We start from the raw sequence: 6,507 nt of genomic DNA, 5'->3' as shown, positions 1-6,507 counted from the left end.
CCAGTCTGACTTCTCTGTCCATGGAATTCTCAGGACAAGAATACTGGAATGTATTGTCATTCCCTTCTCCAGGGTATCTTACAGACATAGGGATCAAACCTTCCTCTCTTATGTCTCCTGCATTGGCATTCAGTTCAGTTCAGTTGCTCAGTCATGTCTGACACTTTGTGACCCCATGAACTGCAACATGCCAGGTTTCTCCATCCATCACCAACTCCTATAACTTGCCCAAACTCATGATCATTGAGTCGGTGGTACTGTCCAACCATCTCATCCTCTGTTGACCCTTTCTCCTCCTGCCTTCAATCTTTCTCAGCATCAGGGTCTTTTCCAGTGAGTCAGTTCTTCGCATCAGGTGGCCAAAATATTGGAGCTTCAGCTTAAGCATCAGTCCTTCCAATGAATATTCAGGACTGATTTCCTTTAGGATTGACTGGTTTGATCTCCTTGCAGTCCAAACACCTTCAAGAGTTTTCTCCAACACCACATTTTCAAAAGCATCAGTTCTTCAGTGCTCAGCTTTCTTTATGATCCAGCTCACACATCCATACATGAGTACTGAAAAAACCATTGCCTTGACTAGGCGGACATTTGTTGACAAAGTAATGTCTCTGCTTTTTAATATGCTGTCTAGCTTGGTCATAGCTTCTTCTTCCAAGGAGCAAGGATCTTTTAATTTTGAGGCTGTAGTCACTATCTGCAGTGATTTTGGAGCGCAAGAATATAAAGTCTGTCACTGTTTCCATTGTTTCCCCATCTATTTGCCATGAATTGATGGAACCAGATGCTGTGCTCTTAGTTTTCTGTATGTTGAGTTTTAAGCAGCTTTTCATTCTCCTCTTTCACTTTCATCAAGAGGCCCTTTAGTTCTTCTTCACTTTCTATCATAAGTGTAGTATCATTTGCATATCTGAAGTTATTGATATTTCTCCCAGCAATCTTGATTTCAGCTTGTACTTCATCCAGCCTGTCATTTAACACGATGTACTCTGCATATAAATTAAACAAGCAGGGTGACAATATACAGCCTTGATGCACCCCTTTCCTGATTTGGAAGCAGTCCATTGTTCCATGTCCGATTGTAACTGTTGCTTCTTGACCTGCATACAGATGTCTCAGGAGGTAGATCAGGTAGTCTGGTATTCCCATCTCCTGAAGAATTTTCCAGTTTTTTGTGATCCACACAGTCAAAGGCTTTGGCATAGTCAATAAAGCAGAAGTAAATATTTTTCTGGTACTCTTGCTTCTTCTATGATCCAACGGATGCTGGCAATATGACCTCTGGTTCCTCTGCATTTTCTAAATCCAGTTTGAACATATGGAAGTTCACAGCTCATGTCCTATTGAAGCCTGGGTTGGAGCATTTTGAGCATTACTTTGCTAGCCTGTGAAATGAGTGCAATTGTGTGGTAATTTGAACATTCTTTGGAATTACTTTTCTTTGGGATTGGAATGAAAACTGACCTTTTCCAGTCCTGTGACCACTGCTGAGTTTTCCAAATTTGCTGACATATTGAGTGCAGCACTTTCACAGTATCATCTTTTAGTATTTGAAATATCTCAGCTGAAATTCCATCACCTCCACTAGCTTTGTTCATAGTGATGCTTTCTAAGATCCACGTGACTTCACATTCCAGGATGCCTGGCTCTAGGTGAGTGGTCACACCATCATGGTTATCTGGGTCATGAAGATATTTTTTGTACAGCTCTTCTGTGTATTCTTTCTACCTCTTCTTAATATCTTCTGCTTCTGTTAGGTCCATACCATTTCTGTCCTTTATTTCGCCCATCTTTGCATGAAACGTTCCTTTGGTGTCTCTAGTTTTCTTGAAGAGATCTCTAGTCTTTTCCGTTCTGTTTTTTCCCCTCTATTTCTTTGCATTAATCACTGAGGAAGGCTTTCTTATCTCTCCTTCCTAATCTTGCACCTCAGATGGGTGTATCTTTCTTTCTCTCCTTTGCCTTTAGCTTCTCCTGTTTTCTCAGCTCTTTGTAAGCACCACTTGGGAACCCCTGTGTACAACTGAAAATGTACCAACACTTTTCCCAGAAGAGGATGAAAAGTCTCTGGATAATGTTTACTCTTCTCCTTGATAAATCAAAACTACAATATTATGATGAAAACCATATGATTCTTAAATACCATCACATAAAATCAGTATATCTTATGTTACTCTGTAAGGAGATAAAGAAGGGGGAAAAAAAGGACATTTAAGTCTCATGCATATTCATAACAAAATAAGGAGGAAATGTTCGTGACAATTACTGTCTTCATTTCTGAAATGGGTCATATGTTTGTAGCTGGCATTTATAACTAACTTCCTTCATAACTCCCCTTTGTTTCAACAAGCACCTCACTGGTCATACTTCTTTGCCTGGTAGTGTAACCCAGCCCCACATTCATGAATGGTCTTGGCCACTAGTAGTCCTTTCTGGATTGGATTGCTGTAGCTTTCTATTGGTCTTAAACACAGGGCATGATAACACTAAGAAACACTCTCAGGATATTGTTTTCCAGACATCCACTTCCTTACCTCTATTGTGGAGTAGCCATCCAATTTCCCCTGGTAGCCAGGATCAGTACCCAAGCCAGCAGTACCCAACTTTTTCACTTGTTGATTCATAAGCATGAGGAATCCAAAATGACCTGAGAGAAGTCTTCATTTCTGGCTCAACTGAGACTTTATCATGTTTTTTATTCCTTTGTAAAAGGACATCTAGGTTATCAAAGTTTAAGTTAATGAGGAGAGGAAGCAGTGCTTGTGTTGGTAGGGGACCAGGGGTAATGGTGAGTGATGCCCCTCCCGTTTCCACCCAGTGAGTCCTGGACCCATCAATCCTGGATACTGGAGAAGAAACACATTTTGGATGATGATTTAAAGCACATAATGTCTCCTGGAGAATCTCTCCCCATCTCTGCAAAGTATTTCCTTTGGCTGAGATTATAAATGAATCTTCAAAATGCCAATTTAATTTCTCTCAAGGCAGCTCCTTCAGGATAGTGGAAACACAGTAATAATAGTGAACTCTAGGAGCAGAAGCTCAATCCTGTTCTTCATTTGCTGTGAAATTAGTTATCAGAAACAGTGCAACATTAAATATCATAAGAAGTCTGTAAATTCAGATAGTAGTGTTGGCAGAAACATTGTGTTCAGTTAAACGAATTCATTCATCCTCTTCCATTAAGAACAAAATGCTTCCTCTTCTTGGATGGAAGGGGTCCAGTGTAATAAACTTTCCAGCAGGTAGCTGGCTGATCACCCTGCGAAATGGCATCATATGGGGGTCCCAGTGTTAGTCTCTGTAGCTGGTAGATTGGGTCTCCAGCAGTGATCACCGCCAATTCAGCCTTGGTGAGGGGCAGTCCATGTGACTGGTTCTGTGCTTAATCTCCATCTCTGCTATTATGGCCACTTTGTTCAGGAGCCCACCAGGTGATGATAGGGGTGAGTGGGGAAAAAGACAGATATGTATCCACTGAGAGGTTATACTGTTCACTTAATTATTAAAATCCTCCTCTGTTGAGGTTGGTCACTGGTGAACAGCGAACAAGCATCTTCACAATTTTGTCCATTCAAAATGTCCACTTCACATTTTGTCCACATTTTTGTCCATTTTGAGTGAACAAAATATCTACATGCCTCTTCCCCAGTCTTCCTTGTCACCAGTCTTCCAATCTTATTCTTTCCACGGATGTTTCCCTATCTAGATAAACCATTGGTCAGAGTCCATGAGTCAGCCTATAATTGCACATCTGTTAATTTTTCCTTTCATGCAAAATCAACAGTCAGATGCAGTGCTTGATACTGTGTCCACTAGGGGTATTTTTCCTCACCAGTGTCCTTCAAGGATGTCCCCAAAATGTGTCACGATGCCTTTGCTGTCCACTTTTTTGTTAGTCCCTGAATGGTGTACAGAATCATGTGTAAATCAGGCCTGAGTCTTCTTTTCTTCTGTAAACTGGTGACAGGGAGAGCCTCATGAAGTTCTGGGTGAGGCTGGGAGAGAGAAGCAAGTGTAACGGGAGAGGAGTCCATGGGTCTCTGGGCCACTTTTTCATGTGACTTGCTTATGTCTTCCCACGTGGTGCTAATGGTAAAGAACACACCTGCCAATGCAGGAGAAGTAAAAGACACAGGTTTGATCCCTGGGTCAGGAAGATCCCCTGGAGAAGGAAATGGCAACCCACTCTAGTATTCTTGCCTCGGAAATCCCATGGACAAAGGAGCCTGGTGGGCTACAGTTCATAGAGTCACAAAGAGTCAGTCACGACTGAGTATCCACACATACATTGCTTGTGCCTTCATGGTCTGCTCAAGCCTGATCACCTACACACCTCTTCCATTTGGTGTTAGAGGGCTACTCCACCATTGACTTTATGGCTTCTTGGGTTAGATAATACCCATGTTCATGGTGGGCATCTCAAGTCATGTGGTCACCTGGTGGCCCATTGTTAAGCATTAAATCTCTATCAAGGCCCAATAGCAGACCCCAAACTGTGTCTTAAAATGAGGGTAGATATCTGTGGAGAGGGGCAGGGCTTAGCTCCAATCTCAAAACAACCTGTGCTGTGATTCAGCTACAGGAGATAAGGGCTCCACACAGCATCTCTACCTGCTGCTGATGCTCAGGTACTCATGGATCTGCTGATCTTATAGCCCAAGAAGCAGTACAGCATGCCCAGCAGTCTGCAAAGCCTACCCTTGCTCTGAGTCTTACTCAACACTAGTAGCTTTTACCTAGCAAGGTGAAAGAGCTGGATTAACATACCCAAATGAGGAACATGTCACCTCCAAAATCTAGAGCCCCATGGGTTATTAATGTTTCCTTTTTGGCTTTGGAAGAACCTTTTGAAACAACTTACCATTCAGTGTAAAAATGAATTGTGACATACCCCACCCTAATTTTGTACCAAAATCTGTATTAGGGCAGGTTCGGCAGGTTACAGTCAATGGGGTTTCAAGAGTTGGACATGACCTAGCATCTAAACCACCACCACCCCAGGAAAACAGAATCAGTGAGATCTATCTATCTATCTACAGAGTGAATAAGAAATTGGCTTGCATATTTATGGGGGATGGCAAATCCAAAAATATGTAGTATGTTCCATCAGCCTGGAAACCCAGGAAAGCTAATAGATAATTCCAGTCTAAATTCCAACACCATGATGCCCTAGGACAGCAGATGGTGTAGGTGAAGTATGAAGGTTCACTATTTGAGAATGCTTTCTGCTTAAGACTTTTGTTCTCTTATGTCTTTCAACTCATTGGATGAGGCCCACCCACATAAGAAAAGTGATCTGCATTACTCAGCATTACCCAACTCATTGATTTAAAGGTCAATCTCATCCAAAAATACTCTACTAGTTGACACATAGATGAAACCATCTTAATAGACAACCTTCATGATAAATTTTAGAGATTTTGAAAAGTTCATTTAATAAAATAGAATAATATATTTTATATACAAATCACAAATGTGTGACACTGTGAAATATTCTTTCTAGTGGATTCCTATAACAATATGAACTATTATTTGAGGCAAACTTTTTTCCATTATTTACATTTTATGTCTCATTTTTCAGTTGTTTCTGACAAGTCAGGCCTTTATAAACTATAAAAATATATTAATTATATGTTTCTTTTCTTTTCTTTTTCCTTCCTTCTATCCTTTCATTATTATTTCCTTTCCTTCTGTGTTTTATTCTTCCTTTCCCTGAAATTATTCTTAAAGACGATTTAGCTACTTAATAAAATGACACTTTTGGCTCTGCAGTATTAAAAATTTTTGAGAACTTGTTAGAAACGTGAAAATCTCAGATCATTCCCCAGACTGAATGTATAGAATCTGCATAAAGGGGATTTATATACACTTTAAGATGGGGAAAAATCAATGGATTTAATAGTTTAATGATTCTAAAGAATGTCTGTCTCTGGATTCTGGGCAAGACCCAAATGAAGCAGAATGGAAGGAGAATAATTGATAGATATTGCTTATTTTCTTATAAATTTCAAGTCTCCCAATGATTGAGAATCAGTGATGTAGACAAATTCTTCATTAGAGAGAAGAAGAAATGGTGAGAATTTGTGACTTTTCTACATATTCACTGATATTTATGTAAAGACCAGAAGTATGCATAACTCAACTTCAGTTCAGTCACTCAGTCGTGTCTAACACTTTGTTACCCCATAAGCTTCAGCAGGCCAGGGTTCCCTGTCCATCACCAACTCCCAGAGTTTGCTCAAACTCATGTCCATTGAGTCTGTGATGCTATCAAACATCTCATCCTCTATCGTCTCCTTCTCCTCCTGCCTTTAATGTTTGCCAGCATCAAGGTCTCCAATGAGTCAGTTCTTCACATTAGGTGGCCAAAGTATAGGAGCTTCAGCTTCAGCATCAGTCCTTCCAGTGAATATTCAGGACCGATTTCCTTTAGGATGGACTGGTTGGATCTCCTTGCAGTCCAAGGGACTCTCAAGAGTCTTCTCCAACACCACAGTTCAAAGC

Source organism: Bos taurus, chromosome 4, assembly GCF_002263795.3.
Source record: "Bos taurus isolate L1 Dominette 01449 registration number 42190680 breed Hereford chromosome 4, ARS-UCD2.0, whole genome shotgun sequence".
NCBI lineage: Eukaryota > Metazoa > Chordata > Mammalia > Artiodactyla > Bovidae > Bos > Bos taurus.
This window is presented reverse-complemented; position numbering follows the sequence as displayed.